The sequence below is a fragment of the Anabrus simplex genome, chromosome X (genome assembly GCF_040414725.1).
Source record: "Anabrus simplex isolate iqAnaSimp1 chromosome X, ASM4041472v1, whole genome shotgun sequence".
Classification (NCBI taxonomy): Eukaryota; Metazoa; Arthropoda; class Insecta; order Orthoptera; family Tettigoniidae; genus Anabrus; species Anabrus simplex.
The window spans coordinates 210,016,326-210,035,967 of record NC_090279.1 but is presented as its reverse complement, the minus strand read 5'-3'; the positions used below and the strand labels follow the sequence as shown (position 1 = coordinate 210,035,967).

The 19,642-nt window shown below is 40.5% G+C and overlaps 1 long non-coding RNA gene across 2 annotated transcripts in view; it reads right to left on the bottom strand.

Moving 5' to 3' along the window:
- The window catches only part of LOC136885878 (uncharacterized), a 77,282-nt gene that overhangs the window by 40,802 nt on the left and 16,838 nt on the right, over positions 1-19,642 (bottom strand). For both annotated transcript variants that reach the window (XR_010861630.2, XR_010861629.2), the window contains exons 3-4: positions 6,275-6,336; positions 6,036-6,108 (exon numbers count right to left, since the gene is read on the bottom strand). This is a non-coding gene — a long non-coding RNA (uncharacterized lncRNA). The remainder of the gene's footprint in view (positions 1-6,035; positions 6,109-6,274; positions 6,337-19,642) is intronic.

Sequence of the window (19,642 nt, the reverse complement as noted above, 5' to 3'; positions counted from 1 at the left end):
TATATCCAATATGTTCTTAAAAGCGATGTTGCAGTAACCGGTTTTGACTGTACTTAAATCCGCAGTCATCTTCAGTTCCCGTTTCCAGCTTTCCCGGGTCGGGTTGTGAATCAAGAACCTCCATCGCTGCCTGTCTCTCCACCACTGTCCGACTCGTTGGCTGAACGGTCAGCGTACTGGCCTTCGGTTCAGAGGGTCCCGGGTTCGATTCCCGGCCGGGTCGGGGATTTTAACCTTAATTGGTTAATTCCAATGGCACGGGGGCTGGGTGTGTGTGCTGTCTTCATCATCATTTCATCCTCATCACGACGCGCAGGTCACCTACGGGTGTCAAATAGAAAGACCTGCACCTGGCGAGCTGAACCCGTCTGGGATATCCCGGCACTAAAAGCCATACGACATTTCATTTCTCCACCACTCTTCTCCTCCTTTTTTATAAGTACATCTTCTGCTTTTCCTCCCCTCTTCTCTATGCACTCCCACACTGAATCTGTCCTCCTCTTTCGAGGTCTTCCTCGTGGTCTCTTACCTCTACTAAAACATTTCTCAAATCTGCAGAATGGCATTGAAACACGCGAGCCTTCGAATTCTTGGAAAAGCCAAGGCTACTCAGTGGTAAAGTTCTAACGCGTCTACTGTACCTGGCGCTTAGTAAAATTAAGTTTTATAGACAGCAGGAACATTTTTGTGATGGGATGTGCAGCCGCAAGAAAATACGCCATAGGCCTAACTAAAGCCAATTTTGACGTTAGCATGAAGACAAGGAGCTAAAAAAATGCGTACCGGTACTGTACAAAAATTGCATTCAGTGGTCTGCGACAAGGACGCTTTAAAGAAGTCGAAGATGAAATTGTGAGGTATGTGCACGAAAAACTCTATGGCAGAATGGCCATACAGTGGTGCAATAAACTTGTTCATTGACCTTCAACGTCCGCGATTAGGTCTGTACATCGCTAGCTGCTGAAGTTGGCCAAACCCAACAAGTGAGACGTGCATGTAGCGGTAGCCGGTAATATCTGACGCCGAGTAAAAGTACAGAATATTTTCCTGATGGATCGTCGTATTGTAGAGACACATGGAATAGTTATTGCCGGCAAATTTTCAACGAGTTCTCTTCGGTATTATGATGCTAATTTTAAGTTAATGATCATTAAACCCGTGGAAATAAAGAATAATTGTGCAGCCGCAAAAGAAAAATAACGGCATAGTGAAAGCCAATGTTCGGCGTCTAAAATTGCGTACTGTACAACAAAGGAATTCATATGATTTTACAAAGCACTTTTTGAGCCTGATTTAAATTTCTGAAGGAAAAAGTGGGGTTCATCTTGGATTCGGAGAAATACGGTACTATAATTTTTTCAGAATGAAATTAAACACTCACTTTCACGAAAAATAACAAACAAGTAAGCCATAGTGTGGATATCATCTGCAGAAACGCAAGTTTTGAACAGATTGAACCCTTTGGTCCATATTGAGGGATACCTACCTTCCTTGCCTATCAGCAAAGTTCATGAGATCTGTCTCTTGGGTCGCATCGGGTTCTTTGTCACATGCTGAGGTCAAGGTAGGGTTCAGTAATTCTAATCTATCTACTGGAATGAAAGGTCTGTTTAAAAGATTCCTATTTATTCAGGAAAATTCTGAAGCAATCTGATATGTCAACGGTATCATAGAAGTCAATTGTGTCCACTGGACACCACAATCATTTTTACATAAAGGTCAGAACACTGGTGTGAGTCTTTAACGTAACTGCCTGACGAGCATTCATACTAGAAACCATTGTCTCAATTATTAATCATTTCAGAAAGGAAAGTCTGGAAATCCTTAAATTCGGCTTCCATGTGAGACAACATGTACCATCATAGTGATTCGTTATGGTCCAGCCCTCGTAACACGAACTCTGGACTCTGGGTATAATTAAGGCAGTCCAATTGGTGTGTGCCACACAGTGGTTCTACAGCATGGACCCTTAATTGAATCGATGTGACCTGCGTCTATGTCATAGACCGACATCTAATCTTCTAAGTTACTTTAGAGTCATTGTGGATGATGACCGCAAGGAAATGATGCTACAATGGCATATGGCCCTAATCTAAGTCACTAAGGTTGATGACCCCCTGACCATCCAAGTTTCTAGGCTGAAGGCTAAACACAATTAAGTTACATCGGTTGATGACCAAAGTTTCCACTTTACTATCCCCAGCACATTCACTGCTCAGTCAATCAAAGTTCAATAATTACAACAATAGCAATGCTCACAAACTTTGTGGCAGTAAAATCCATTTCCTTTGGATATGTCCCCTTAATCTTTACTTTATTTTTTTAATATTCCCCAGAAAACAAACTAAAATTTCCAGAATGCATCTCCAAGTTATTCGCTTGATTAAAGTTATTTCAAAATGCGGTTTCACTGAATTTAATAATTAAATAAATTTAAATGATTTAACAAAATGTTAAAGAACAGTAAATTTTATCTCCGCGGACTCTGGTTTCTTCACAAATTCCTACGCAGCTGTGATGTGAATTCAATCTTGTGCTATTTATCTGGCTGGAAAAGAATTGTTACATAATTCATGTCCAGTTATATATCTTGCCTCATGATCTCACACTTTAAAATCTAATCTAGTCCTAACCGTTATTAACACTTGGATATCCTAATAATCTACGTACAAACCAAACAACTCGCCATATAATTACGATGTCATATCTCGTTATACCATTTATAAATTTTGCGCACCCCTCACAGACAAACCAATCATCACAACCATCGCTCTATATTTTGAACAACCCTGAATTTGGTTACTCTGTTCCTTATACTCGAAGTTCGTGGTTTCAAATGTTCATTACGTCCCCAATTAAACAAATTTTACAGTATTCCACAATACTCAGATTATTACCGGCTATGAATTTCAACTAAATCCAGCATTTTAATGTTCTCCCCGGCCGAGAATACAATCTCAATTCCACGCCTGTCCCGTTATCATATGGTGTAACCCTCTCAGCTGAGGCCTCTCGTCCCCAAGTTCGCTTGGCAGTAACATGAAACACCTGGTTTATTCCAGTTGACTGGCTTCTCAAAATGCTCTCTTTTAAACTCTGCCGACATAATTAAACAAATACGATATTCTAACCAACAAAATGCACAGATTATGCTTCAAGATGCCCACACTAATTATACGCGTCACAAATTAATACCGCTATGGATTTCTATGTATATCTTTCCATTCCCAACATTATAAAATATTCCTCGGGCTTCCATGTCCCAGCTTCAATGACAGGACTCTAACCTGATTCGCACACCTCATCTCAACTCATATAAAACATTCCTCGGGCTTCCACGTCCCGGCTTCAATGACAGGTCCAACCTGATTCACAAATCTCATATCAACAAAACTAACCTCTGTTTCCCAGCTCCACAATTATCATCGACAAAGAACTGGAATAAAATCCTTACTAGAAATCTCGACGTCTAATATCGCACAATGCATTAATCATGAATAACTTCGCATAAGTGATATCGTATTTAATAACTTGATTTTTATGAAAAAATGACTGAAACATTCTACTAGATCTTTTTATTGTCAGTCAGACACAGTTTAAAATGGGCCTAGAAAAACGTTTCTCTCCGTGACCAAATTCATCACCCTAGATTCTCACCCGACAGCGCGCTTCCATTCGATTGAAAATGAGTAACCATGGATTCCTACATTATTAACGTCAAATTGCAGACAGGAAAAATTTACGTCGAATGAACATCTTAATTTGACATCACAAAATATAGGCAGTACACTCACACGGATGACGATCAACATTGGACGTGATATCACTTCGAAACCCTATTCAATAACTTTTTACAACATTATACGGCACTCGCAAGACTTCAAAAATTTATCCAAGTGGAAAATAAAACAAATGACTCTTTTAGTCGTATTCTCACATTTACAAAACTTAGTAGGGGTGACCACTGCGTCGTATATCCCCATTCAAATACACTTTTAGAGATCATGAAACAAGATATAATAGGTAGTAAGATGGAAAGTCACCTACCTCATGTAGTCACACCATTGTTCGTCATAGGGCTCACCTGCGACCCTGGCATTTTATTTAGCCATTTTTACATTCATGGCTTTACAGATCATTATTATATTTCTTCAGGTTTCCTGGAATAAAGCATAAAAAAAAAAAGAAAATACCCTTCACTTGTTTGCTGAGCGCACACGAGGGACTATAATTATTTCTGCACACGAATTACTTAATCACATTAGAATTTATTCAGTACTTTGACCGTCCTATCTGGTACAATTATTTCACTCAAGAAAACTATCTCCTCATGGAGTCAAGACCTAGCCACAATGGCTAAAATCTGCAGTTGAATTCAGTCTACTTATGTTGTTTGATTTCGCAGAGAGCAGTTCAACAATTTTTCGTCCGCTTTGTATCACAAATGCCGGAGAAGGAGACTTCGTCATGGCGTCCCTTCATATTTATAGCAGTATATCTCCCTTTGCTGCCAAGAAAATTTCTATAAAATTTCTGACTTAACTAAACTGTAATTTCAAGAGTTTTGAAAGTGACTACATGCTTGCTACATTTCTGGCGGTAGCGTTCATGGACATTTAAAATTTATACGGGTTCGATTTGTGAGATGATTGACCCCCTTTGATAGGCACTATATTTTTTTGACTTGGCTTGGGTCACGCCATGTACACGCGCTTTGAAATAGTTCACAAAAATGACTTGAGATTCTTTCACCGTCGACACGTGTGGCTGACGTCACGTACCCCAGAGCGTGGGACCGAAGGCAATCACCCCCTCGTCACGTGTCAAATCCATGCTATCAAGAATCCAACTTTTAATTTAATTGTTAATTTATGCATAATGTTCTTAGGGCACAAAGGTCATGGGTTCAAAATTGATTGCCTTTTTATGCCGATTTTAATATATATGGGGGTATAACGACAATCCGCTATTGCGAGTAAATTTTTCGCTGTTATGAATTCTCGCTATAACAGACTTCTACTGTACTGTATACTGTATGTACTGTGTAAACATCAGAAGAAAAGTTCCCCTCAGTCCCACTCCACAAATAACGTATTGCAAATACAGTACAGTACTTTTTTTTCTTCTTCACGTATCATACCCTCATCGAATGTTGGCAATCATCAGGATGATCTGGTTCTTGTTCTCAACAACTCAGGAAAGAGTGAGGGTACTGAGCCCATACCGTAGCCAATATATTCTCCTTCTTCCCACACTTCTCCTTCCTTCAATTTTACCTTGTAAGATAAGCTGAAGGAGTTTATATTTATAATTTCAAACAATATGGCCAGAGTACTCAAGTTTCTTCATTTGATGTTGTGCATCACCTCTAGCTCTTTGTTCAGGCATCGGTAGCACCACATCTCAAAGGATCTAAGTTTTATGGTGGCGTTCTCTGTCAGTGTCTGAATCTCGGCACCATAAAACAAGACAGAAAATACATAACAATGAAGTTAACGGAGACTATCTCCCGAATATTGGATACCGGCCACACTTAAGCGACTACAGCTATCAAGCTCGGTACTATTGTCAAGTTAACAGGTTGAACAACATGTTTCCTTACGACTATTACTTGGTATTTTTCGTGTTTAAACATAGACCTGCTGCAGCACTGTGTTTGACTACGCAGTTAAGTAACGTCTGCAGATCTTCAGCACTTGTTGCAAGCAGAACACTATCATTGCATATCGCAGAGTGTTTATTGCGATCCCATTAACAATGATGCCCTCCTGTTTTCCTTCTAGTCCTCGTACTTATTTCAGTTATGTTTCTTGAAGTTTTGACTTATTCTGTTAATTAACCACATAAGTGTGCAGCCTAAATATGACATTTTTAGCCACAACAGAAAAAAGTTTGTGTGACTATCGCCTATATGATCAACGGTGCCCTGGTAATCGTTATAACCAGTTTCGACTTTACTTTCATTTGTAGGAATGTCTAAAGTACCATCCTATACTTTCTTAATGTATAATGAGATAAAATTTAAGAGTACTCACCTAAGAATTATAACTTCACCAATCTGGAGGTTCCAAGTCCAATCTGCTGGCAATTGAGAGAAGACTTCTTGACCTACAATAACACAAAAAATATTAGTTACGATACAAAATCCTTGTAAGGGAGTTTTGTACCATACATCAGATCTATTTTCTTTTATTCTAAGAATGTCTTAAGAAGTGCCCACTACTGAAGGTTCGTAATGTTTTATGAAATGACTTACAATTTTGCAAGTACTCACCATATCTTTAAAACCACACCAATCTGTCCATTCTGTTGACAACTGAGAGAAGACTGCCTGACCTACAATAAGCCAAAAAATATTAGTCAGTAGATATGATAAATAATCAATGCGCAACAGCTTTACACATTTATCAGACATATGTTCTTTTATTTCCAGGAATGTCTAAAGTACCACCCACTCTGAAATTTCTTAATGTTTTCCACCTCAGCCTACTTGCCATTCTTAGAACAAGAAAGCTAGGACAATGATGTAAGAGGTGTACTATGCAAGATGGAACAACAGTACAACTAGATTCTCAATCAAAACTCAGTAGGGAATCTTAATTTGATTCACCGATTGAGAATATCAATTCAACAAGACACTGCTTCATAGGAACACCTACAAAATAACCTGTGGAAAGGACCATACCACAAGTATAACTAAAGCTTATGTTTCAGGAAATAGGAAATAATATTCCATTTTTTGGTCTGAAAATCTATAGTGCTGTTGGTAGGATACCTACAGAACTTTCTACGTTTACATTTATAGACATGATATTTCGCGTAGCACTTCCGTCACACCTGTCACGAAAGAAACAATTTCTTTAAATAATTAATACAATACTGGTAGCAATGTCCAGCTTCCTGGCTGAATGGTCACATACTGTCCTTCAATTCAGAGGGCTCTGGGTTCGTATCCCGGCCAGAGATTTCAAGTGGCTAAGTCACTTAATTAAATTAATACAAGTAAATCAACGGAAAGATGTCAACATTTCCATTCATGGTGTGGCAGTCGAACAGGTATCTTCCTTCAAGGTGCAGCTTGGAATAGTAAGAGCAATGAGCTCAATAGCTGCAGTCGCTTAAGTGCGGCCAGTATCCAGTAATCGGCAGATAGTGACTTCGAGCCCCACTATCGGCAGCCCTGAAGATGGTTTTCTGTGGTTTCCCATTTTCTCACCAGGCAAATGCCGGGGCTGTACCTTAATTAAGGCCACGGCCGCTTCCTTTCACTTTCTAGGCCTTTCCTAACCCATCATCGCCATAAGACCTATCTGTGTCAGTGCGACGTAAAGCAAGAAAAAAAAAAAAGGAATAGTAAGAGCAGCATTCTGCACAGTGTTTCGAGGCTAGAGCTGGGGAACCGATTTCTTAAGATATTTGTTTGGTCACTGGGGTTATACTGTAGAGAAACGTGGATGCTGAATGCCAGCTCACTAGTCGTATTCAGGCATTCAAATGCAGTACTGGAGACACCTGCTTACGATTCCTTGGACACAATGGGTCACAAATGCGAAGGTGCTCAATTGAGTTGGTGAAAGAACAGCACTGCTTGGGCAACTTTGTAAAACAAAACTTGCCTGTATTGGGCACATGCTGCGACAAGGGGGATTACTACAAGAAGCAAAGAGAAGGACCACGGCAAAAAAGAAGTGGGAGTTTGCACTTTTGGGCCTTTAAAATAGAAGGTTCACTGCACTGAGAACTCAAGAGCTGTTTTTGGAGGAGCAAACCGGCCACACGGCTGATACACTACAAGGTCACACAGTACAAATTTCATTCCATATTCACAGTTTTTCCATAACATCAATTTAAATGTAAAATATCCTCCTATTCAATACAGTGTAATATATTACATCTATAAAGATGATATATCTACATTATCCAAGCAAGTTTTGTTTGACACATCTTAGAGTCATCTTCAGTAGAAACTAAGTCTTAAAAACATAAGTTAAAACACTATTTCTAAATAAATTGATTAATATGTGGCAGTGTTCTGGTGAAATATTATTGATACATAATTAAAATCACTGTCTTGAAATGTAATATCTTGTCTTTTATATATAAAAACTGGTGTGTAGATCAAAATTACTCCATTTGTGCATTGACTGTCATCATAACTTGATGTTATTGAATTGTCAATGATATATTTGTATTTTTTTTTTTTTTTTTGCTAGGGGCTTTACGTCGCACCGACACAGATAGGTCTTATGGCGACGATGGGATAGGAAAGGCCTAGGAGTTGGAAGGAAGCGGCCGTGGCCTTAATTAAGGTACAGCCCCAGCATTTGCCTGGTGTGAGATATATTTGTATTAGGAAGAGAAGTGTTATATTACACATAGCTGTGTGCTGTTGATATCAACTGAGGCATTCTATGTTATCTGCAATGGAAATGATCCAGTTCAAATTATATACTGAAAACGTGACACGACTTTGGAACAAGCAGGTTCCGGACAGGTAAGTGGAACATGTAAGTTAGTTATTTATTTACACTCATACATAGGTATTATTATAGTTAATGATCTCTCGTTGTTAGTGATTATTGCTGCTTGTTGAACACAAATATTTCTCTGTTGACATACAGTTCACTAAATCAATCGATTCCTTGTTGAGTCACTGTTTTAGATATCTCCTCCTATATTTTAATTGATTCATTTTTGATATTTCAGCAATTAAGGGCAGTTTTAATTTCTTTTAGCACGTAAGTAGAAAAGGAAATAATAACCCATCTAAATTTAATTTTAACTCCAGGTCTACTCTTTTAGTTAACCTGGATAATTAGGATACACCGGGCTGAGTGGCTCAGATGGTTGAAGCGCTGGCCTTCTGACCCCAACTTCACACTTCGATTCTCAGTTCGGTGGTATTCGAAGGTGCTTAAATACGTTAGCCTCATGTCAGCAGATTTACTGTCATGTAAAAGAACTCCTGTGGGACTAAATTCCGGCACCCCGGTCCCTGCAAAAATTGTAAAAGTCATTAGTAGGACATTAAGTTGAGAATTGTAGAACACTTATTTTATTAGATAGTAGTGAGGAGCATCGTTTCAATTCGTATTAAGTGCACAGATCATATCGTGAACAAAATACCTCAATTAAGAACTCCTACATAGTATACAAAACAATTTTAATATGATGATAATAATAGAGTTAGTAGGTAAGGACCCTCTTTGGAGGCAGCCCTGTCTACGTAAGCCCCGCTATGTATCTCCTGTTAAGGGTCCCAGCTCGGGGTTACTAGTGAGGACCTCAATGCAATCTACAGCGGAGAAGACGGACCTCAGCATGGTGGAGATTGCACAAGAGGCAGCTCAGTAGTATGACTATACTATTCATCAGCAGCGTATGTTCTCCATGTAAGGGGCGGCCTGAATAACTGCTAACTATAAAATACCTTTGTAACAATAGCCTAATACTGAGTGATGGTAAACCATCAACATCCCGACCTAGGAGCTGAACAAGGGGAAGTGGAAAATTAATAATAATCATGAGGGGAGCACTACAAAAAATAGTAATAAAAATACTTAATAGTAAAGTACAGCACGTCAATGACTTAGGTGGAGAGGAACGGACCGATTATCCGGCTGGACTGGTGTTACACATCTGAGCACGGGTGTTACACCACCCTGTATTCTACACTAGATTGGAGAGAACCGAGGACTTCATTAAGATAAGCTCCATATTTCAAGTATTTAAGAATTTAAACATAAATGTTTATACATTTCTAAATATTTTTTAGTGTGATCTGATAGAACCTGATGATGTTCTTTCAAGAACGAAACATGTCATTCTTCTTCTTCTTTCGTTTCACCCTCTTTGGTGTACGTTGAATCAATCACTTCTTTCTGTGTTGTTCTTTTCTTAGTGCTCGGTATTTCTTCATTTTTTCTGATCTTCGTTTCCTCTCGTCTTCCGAGATAATAGGTTTGGCTTTTAATGTAGATTTGTCTTGGAACCTTATATTTTCGTCTTTAGTTATTACTTTAGCTGTTTGATCGAACAGTGAATTCTCTTAATTTTTAATTCTATTAGGTTTTTCAGTTTCTTTAAACCCGTTGGGTTATGTTTTGCCGTTACAGAAGAAGTCACAGATTTGTTTTTAGATTAATCTAATAAGAGTTCATTCTGAGAAGATAGCCGTAAAAAAAATTCCTTCTTTTTCGCATAGTATCTGAGAGTTTTTCAAATTTCCTGTCAAGCGTTTCATTCTTGATGTATGTTATCCTATTGTCCTGAAATTTTGGTCCTATGATCTTTCTTAAAAATTTTCTTCCCTTTAACTCGAGTTTCTCCATCTGGCCTTTCAAATTCTTGTTTAGAGTCCTTTTTAGGACCAACCAAAACACATGTCGATCAGACTTTGTAACAATCTCTGCATTTGTCACTTAAATATCGAATCATTTATCACCACCAAAGAGTCAGTATCTGTCTCATCTTATGCTGGAGAACAACGTGTATTTGATAGCACTACAGAAAGCACACACCAGTGACAGTTAAGATCTCTTCAGAAGAGGAAAAATAGGTGGTTACAATCTCGCTGGGACAATCAATGATGAACGTTATGGGATCGCAACTTACGTCACATCACAGTTAACTGATTTTAAAGTTGTTTATGAAGACAGCTCAACAGATATCTTTATCCTGGCAGTGGAAATCTCAGACACTACTATTGCGAATGTCTATAAACCACCAGGAGTCAGTTGGTCCAGCCCTTCATTAAAAGTTTTTGATCACCCTGTTTTGTACGTCAGGGATTTCAATAGTCACAGCCCAGCATGGGGATACGAATTCAAAGACAGCTGGATTGAAGCAAACTCTCTACAATTCGTCCACAATGCTAAACATCCTGGCACATTCTGTTCTGGCAGATGGCAAAAGGATTATTCTCCTGACCTGAGCATAGTATCTCAGTCAACTTCTGAGAATCAACACGTGGTACAACGAAAGGTTATCAGTTCTTTTCCTCACAGTCAACACAGCACTGAGATCCCCGTTGGAATTCTTGACTAGCAAAGTGGGATCAATTTGCAAAAAGGCTTGATAACATTGTACAGTGGATACCACCACCAGTTCCTGAAAATTACAGTAGATTTGTCAACGCCATAAAAGCTAATGCTAGGAGGTTCATTTCCTGGGGATATCGTAAGATGTATGGTCACGATGGTCAGAAGAATGTAATCTTTTTCTTTACAAGTTGCTTTACGTCACTTTGACACAGATAGGTCTTATGGCGATGATGGGACAGGAAAGGGCTAGGAGTGGGAAGGAACCGGCCGTGGCCTTAATTAAGGTACAGCCCCAGCATTTGCCTGGTGTGAAAATGGAAAACCATGGAAAATCATCTTCAGGGCTGCCGACAGTGGGGTTTGAACCCACTATCTCCTGAATACTGAATACTGGCCGCACTTAAGTGACTGCAGCTCTCGAACTCGGTAAGAATGTAATCAGCTCTACACTGAATATCAGAACTCTCCTAACAAAAACGACAGGTGATGAGTTGCTAAGGGATCTAAAAAAATCTAGGAGAGAGGAGTGGCACAGAACTACAGCAGAGACGGACTTCACACACTCTAGTCGTAAAACCTGGAACCTCATAAGCAAACTTGGTAGTGACCCTACCATGAAATGCAGAAGTTTGCCAATGAACCCAAACACCATTGCCTCCAGACTGACACAAATTGCTAGAACAAAGATGGATAAGGTACACGCAAGAATTGTTAAGAAGTAACTAAGAGCGGGAAGATCACAGTTGACATCCCATCCGGAGTATTCCTGTAACTTCAGTACTGAAGAACTGGACAAGGCTCTATCCAAGATAAAGATAAATAAAGCTGCTGGTCTGGATGAAATCTTATCCTGAATTTCTGAAGGCCATAGGCCCTGGAACAAAACAATGGCTAGTCAACTTCTTCAATGAAATTCTAGGAACTGGTAAATTACCTAAGTTGTTAAAACAAGCCGAAGTAATTGCAGTCTTGAAACCAGGAAAGGAAGGAACTGATGCGTCACTTTATCAACCAATTTCACTCCTTAGCATAATCGAAAAGATGCTTGAAAGAATGATACTTAACCTTATCCAGGAAGCAACAGAAAGAGGCATCCCAGTTGAACAAGGGGGTTTCAGAAAAAATTACAGTTGTGGTCAGGTGCTAACAATGACAACAGAGACAGAATCCAGAAAAAGACTGAAGACTGATGCATCTTCTGTCGACCTTACATCAGCCTATGACACGGTCTGGAGAGAGGGACTGTTGCTCAAGTTTGTTCAAGTCCTCCCTTGTCAGAAGCTAGCATGCATACTAAAAATGTTACCCAACCGCCCGCTTGCTGTATTTCTGAACGGCGAAAGAAGCAGGTGAAGATCTCTAAATAATGGTTTACTTCAAGGGTCAGTATTAGCTCCCATTCTATTCAATCTTTACATCCATGCCCTGCCAAGAACAACTTCAAAGAAGATACAGTTTGCGGACAATCTAGCTTTATTAGTCAGAGTACGGATTTGGCACACTGTGAGAATGTACTTACAGAGGACTATTTCCACAAATGGAGACTCCAGCCAAATCCTAGTAAAACAGAAGTAACAGCATTCCACTTGTATAACATGGAAGCTAATCAGAAGCTACATGTAGAGCTAAGTCATCTACATACAGTGATGGAATGACTGTGGGACCAGAAGTGGCAACTATGCGCTGTGGCTTCCCTTTCTCCTCCTTCTTGACCTGTGCTTTGGTAGGAAGGCTGGAAGGTTTTCCAGCCATATTTGGGGAAATCATTCCCCCCGCACTTGTAGGGGTGGACTTCCCAGCCGAAGGTGCCTGGGAAGTGCCCTTTCCAGACGTTTTCGGCAATAACCTGCCGTTGATGGCGATTGCGAACAGTGTGACACTCAGTACCGATCCCTGAGTTACTCCATTTTTCTGAACTTAATATGAGTAAATGCATTCCCTACTCGGACTCGAAAAAGCCGGAGGAACATGAACTTCTAATACCCACTGGTGTAATGTCCAATAATGGACCATTTATACTGGTATGATATTGGTATTATAATAACTTGCTTACCGATGCTTTTGTTGGAATTTGTTCTTTCTTGTCTTGGATATTGGTGCTGTGAGGAACTGTCTGTTTGCTAGTTGATGGTTTCACAGGAGCGGTAGCTACAAAACTTGTTGGTGTTATCGGTACTTTCGCTGCCTTATCAGCAAAGGAGATGGAGAATTCTGGAGGGGCCATTGATTTAAATTTCCTCCGGGCATCTGGATAAGTTAGTTTATCCAGTGTCTTAATCTCCTGGATCTTCTTTTCTTACTTCAATTTTGCACAATTCTTGGATCGAGGGGCTTGCTCACCTGTGCAGTTTACACACACAGGTGGTGGTGTGCATTCTACACTGGTATATGCCCCTTTTCCACATTCCCCACAAGCTGCTGAGCCTTGGCAGCGCAGTGATGTGTGACCGAACCGTTGGCAGTTGTAACAACGCATAGGTGCTGGAATATAAGGTCTTACTGTCAGCGTATACATTGAAACTTTACTTCGTTCGGGCAGTGTCTGTTTGTCAAAGATGAGTATGAAAGCACCTGTGTTATGAAGATTGGCTCCGACATGCCTCCTGAGCCTCTTGATGTTGGAAACTCCGACGTGCAAGGGTTCGGACGAGATCATCATCAGAGGCTTTGACTAAGTCCCTGTGAAAGATGACTCCTTTAATGGAGTTCAGAGACTTATGCTTTTCCACCTTAACAGGTACTGGTCCGAACAGTGTAGCTTCCAGTAACCTCTTCCTCTGTACAGCCGTAGTGGTCTTGATAAGTACGGACCCATCTCGCAGTTTCTGCATCTCATGAACCTCTCCACCAACAATATCCAAAACAGCATTACTAATTAGAAACGGATTTTCTGGAAGAAAGCTCTGTCCATCGACTCTGGAGGCAACCAGAAACCGAGGCAGATTTTCCTCAGACGTTTCCCTATTGAACAAATCATCGGCTCGGTTGAAACGTTTAAGTTTCTTTGAGGTACAATTTAAAGATGCAGTTTTAAGGCCTGCAGCCTTCGACGAATTAAAACCAAACTCAAAAACCATACATAGTCCCACAAGTACCTGCAATATAAAAGGTCGACCTTCGGCAAAGCCCTGACGTACCAAAGGCAAGGCGCCCAGTATCTGTAGGAACTAGTCTCCCAGTAGCCATGCATCACGTCGCCATGACCCGAAACTTGCGATTGTGGGAAGATGAAACCTCCATACTAACCTATTCTACCTGAGGCAGAGAGTTTGGCTAGACAGGAAGAGGAATGAAATTTAAGAAGGTGAGAATAGAAGGGTAGAAATAGTTATGAAATCTAAAGAGCACAGACACCTCTCAGGCAACTCGAGGGACACCTTGTTAGTCTGGCTCTACACCAAGGCCAATCCAGCATGGGTAACCCTGAGCTGGCACAGCCCTCGGGATCAACAAGCACACAAGCTCCCACACCGACGTCAAGGTCTTGGTGTCCCGAGAGGGGGGATCTTCTCTTTGTGAGCAACTGCTTTGTGCAGCAATGTTGTAAAGAAATGTGCTCACCAATCCCAAGAACACAACACCGGCCACTAATACGTCACCTCTCTTAATACATAAGACCACACAAAGTTCGGTTAAGACGGAGATATAACTTTTGAAAGGCTGGCTGGAAAAGATTTTCCAGTATGTTGGATGAGAGGATAAAAACTGTCTCTCCTATACCCGCAGATTATGACAAATTCATTGATATCATGAAATTCTGTTCATGGGCATCAATTCCCAGAGGCTGCAGGACACGCTACCTTCAAGGTATAACTCGTGAAACAACTGCTCTGCTGCACGATTACTACAGGCTTCACGGAAGAAGACCCATTTAGTGAGGAAACTATTCAAACAACACAAAGTGTTCTTTCCTCTATCTCCCAGGCAAAGAAGGAGATGTGGATGAAGTTGATGTCTGAAGTTGATATGGGTAGGAGCAGTCAAGAAGCTTGGAGACTTTTAAGACGCTTGAGCAATGTTCCTACTCAAGCTAACACACATGCCAATGTAAGTGCAGATCAAATAGCACACCAACTTTTGCTTAATGGAAAACCAAAACTTTCCATGAAAATAGGGAAGAATCCTATAGTCAGACAACCAGACGAGAACAATGAGTTATCTAAGCATTTCACACTAACTGAACTGGAATTAGCTCTCAGTAAGTGTAAGGAATGGAACAAATTAAGAACTTTGGTCCTACTGCAAAGTGCTGGTTGGTAGAAGTCATGAACAACTGCATTCAGTCTTCCATGATACCTAAAATATGGAGGATAGCTAGGGTCATAGCCATCCTAAAACCAGGAAAAGATAAAAATGACCGTAGAAGCTACAGACCAATCTCTTTAATGTGTCATCTTTTTAAGATTCTGGAGAGACTTTTCCTCAATAGGTTGACTGATAAAATCGAGCCACTTCTGATTCCACAGCAAGGTGGTTTCAGGAGAAGGAACAGCTGCACATCGCAGGTGTTAAAATTAAGTCAACATACAGAAGATGGTTTTAAAAGCCAGAAAATCACAGGAGCTGCATTCATAGATCTCTCGGCAGCATATGATACTGTTAATCACTGAATTCTCCTAGAAAAGGTATATAGCATGACAAAGGACTTTCATCTGACTTGTGCCATTAGAAATCAACTTGAAAATTGAAGTTTCTTTGTTGAGTTCCAGGGAAAAGAAGCAGGTGGAGGATACAGAAGAACGGACTACCTCAGGGAGGTGTGTTGGCACCAATGCTTTTCAATATTTACATCAATAATCAGCCTCTTCCTGCCGGGACGAATAGTTTCAACTATGCTGATGATTGTGTCATCACTTCTCAGGGGGATAACTTTGAAACGAACGAACAAACATTGTCCAAAGCTCTAGACACTCTCGCTGGCTGTTACAAGAAGAATCAACTAACACCAAACTCAACAAGACGCAAACCTGTGTTTTCCATCTAAACAACAGATAAGCTTCCCACACTCTGAAGGTCACTTGGCAAGGCATAGCATTACAACACTGTCCTACCCCGAAGTACCTCGGAGTCACTCTGGATCGTGCCTTAACCTACCGAAAACATTGTTTGAACATCAAGCAGAAAGTGGCTGCTAGAAACAATATTGTGCAGAAGCTAACTGGAACATCTTTGGAACACAACCAGACACAGTGAGGACATCTACAAATTCAAAGCCAACTAGAGTCGTATGATGAAGAAAATGAGGAATCTAACATGATCTATCGAGAAGAATTCGAAGACACAATCGACTTGCTGGAGGCTAAATTAAGGAAGGTCACCAATCTACAAAACATGACTCAGTCATCACAGGACATGCCTAGAAACATCAAATTCTTCTTCTTCTTAGCGTGCCTGTCCGCCTCGGACGTTGGCGATCAACATGGCTATTCGGGCTTTATCCATTGAAATGTGGAACAGTTCTGTAGATGTTTTGTTGAACCAGGTTTTAAGGTTGTTGAGCCAGGAAATTCTTCTTCGCCCAGGAGATCTTTTTCCTTCTATTTTCCCTTGCAGGATAAGTTGAAGCAGCTCATACCTTTTCTGATTCCACATGATGTGTCCAAAATATTGTAGTTTACGACACTTGATGGTGTTGATCAGCTCTGATCTCTTGTTAACTCGGCGTAGAACCTCAACGTTTGTAATCTTCTGAGTCCATGATATTCTCAAAATTCTTCTGTATAGCTAGAGTTCAAATGCTTCCAGTCTAGCAGTGGAGGCTTTTGTAATGGTCCATGTTACCGAAAATAAATCTCCCTACCTTTAGTGGGACTCTTAATTACCTGGCTGCATTTCAAAGATACGTTTGAAGGCCTGGTGGTCAACAATAATGACCTATTAAACATAGAGAAATTCCACTACTTGCTCTCCTTTCTGAAAGGCGAAGCCAAGGACAGCATAAGAAATATCAGCATTTCTGATGCCAACTTTCAAGTAGCCTACAACATTCTGGTCAATCGTTATCATTCACCCAAATTAATTGCAGCTGAACACATTAGGCAAATTACAGAAACTTCACACATAAAATAGGTTCAACGGAGAGTGAAATATGCAAACTGATCAATTTATTCAAGGGCAGTATAGATGCACTTAATGCCCTAAATGCCCAACCAAGTATCCTAGATTTACTTCTTAATGAACTCCTACTCTCTCGACTAGACAAAAAACTAAGGTTAGAATTTGAAAAGGAGCATTCTCATTCCGATGCAGTTAAATTCGAGGAGAGATGCTGTCAGACACTACAACTCTGCTCTTGTACCCAACCACCTGCAGTCAGTCTTAACAATTACCCCAAATCAGCGCCACGCTTGATAACACAACAATCATACGTTTTGACAGCAGAGATGTTACATCTGCTCAGAAGAGCACAGACTGTATAAATGTCCTGATTTCCTCAATTTGAGTTCTGATGAAAGGTTCAAATTGATCAAAGATAGCAAGCACTGCAGTAATTGCCTTAGTCCATCACACACTTGGAAGGCATGTAGATCCAGTACTACATGTAAGGTATGCAAGAAATACCGCTACACGTTGCTACACCAAAACGATCAGAATGAGGAAAAAAACTAACACAAACAACACTATGGCACAAAACCCACAGGTTAACAACACACTCCAATCATCGTATCACTCTCTCAGAAGTACTCCAAACACTTAGGCTCTTCTAAGCACAGTCACGGTTAAAATCAAGGACTCAAACGGAAGATATCATCGCATGCGAGGAGTATTAGATAGCGGTTCCCAAAGCAACTTCATATCCGAGCAGGCGGTACAACAACTTAAACTCAAGAAGAAAAGAACAACCGTTATATTCCTGAAAGCATTTGGTGAACTGACATCCAAAGCTGATTCAGTAAACGTAGAAGTGCACTCGACAATCAGTGACTTTCATTTCAATATGGAATGTATAGTTCTATCTAGGATAACTGGCAATATCCCTACATCAAACATCAACCTTCAAGGAATGGAATATCCCAAAGGATGTCATCCTCGCTGATCCAGATTTCCACCTTCCTCAGAGTACTCACTTACTAATCGGAGCTCGGTTCTTTTTGCATCTCAAGAAGGAGGGGAAGAAATTTCGCGCAGTATATCCCACACTGCAGAACACTCAGTTAGGATGGATTCTAAGCAGAGAGTATCCACAGCAAATGAATGAAGGAGAAGACAATGGGCAAAGATCTAATTCATTCTTCATTAGGTCTGACCTCAGTCTTGAGAATCAAATACAACGATTCTGGTCCATAGAGGAAATAAGTCATGAAATTCGTTCACCAGAGCATGCGGAATGTGAGAAAAATTTCATCGATACCACCTTAAGGGATGAGAATGGAAGATATGTAGTAGAACTACCCATAAGAAAAGAAATAAACCTAGGAAGCTCAAAGGAGATTGCAAGACAACGTTTTCATTTCCTGGAGAGAAAATTGCAAGTGCAGAGCAACCTTCGTCAAGATTATGTCGAGTTTATGAGGGAATATGAAGCACTTGGACACATGGTCGAAATTCAACCAAATTCCACACTAAGACAAACAGAATATTACCTTCCTCATCACGCGGTTCACAATCATTCGAGCAGTACTACCAAGACAAGGGTGGTTTTTGATGCCTCTACAAGAACCGACAATGGCGTGGCACTAAATGACATTTTAATGGTAGGACCAACAGTACAAGATGACTTATGCTCATTGGTCATGAGGTTTCATATGCTTACAATAGCCTTTACAGCTGATATAGAGAAAATGTACCGACAAGTAAGAGTGCACCCAAAACATCAACCCCTGCAATGGCGAGAAAGCCCTCAGGACAAACTAAAATCCTACGCCCTCACTACCGTCATGTATGGCACATCATCAGCAGCTTACTTAGCTACAAGATGCCTGGTACAGCTGGCTACGGATGAAGCAACCAGATTCCCTCAAGCGGCTTCAGTCCTTCGCCATGATTTTTATGTGGATGATTGCATCTCAGGAACAGAGATTTGGATGAAGCTCTAAGGCTGCGAATCACACTTCAAGACCTTCTTCAGCTTGGAGGATTTCCGTTGAGAAAGTGGTGCACAAATAGTCCAGAACTCCTTGAATCAATCCCAGAGAACTTATGAGAATATAAACATTCATTGACTGACAGTGAGAGCAGCGTAGTAAAAACGTTGGGTTTAACTTGGCACCCTTCAACGGACCAATTTCAAATCAACTGTAGCCTGAAGCCACATCAATCGAGCTCAAGGGAATCAGAGTGCTCAAAACGTACGATGCTGTCCATAATATCATCAATATTCAACCCATTAGGGCTGATAACTCCCGTAGTTGTTCTCTTTGAAGTCTTCATGCAATGCCTGTGGCAAGAAGGTTCAGGATGGAATGATCAACTACTCAGGAATTTGCTCGATACCTGGATTGACCTATATCAACAAATATCACTACCTAATAATTTCAAAATTCCAAGACTGGTCCTCAGTGAAGGGATAGTGAAGAATATCGAGATACATGGCTTCTGCGATGCTTCACAGACTGCTTACGGGGCTGCCGTGTACATAAGATCTGTCAACCACAAAGCCG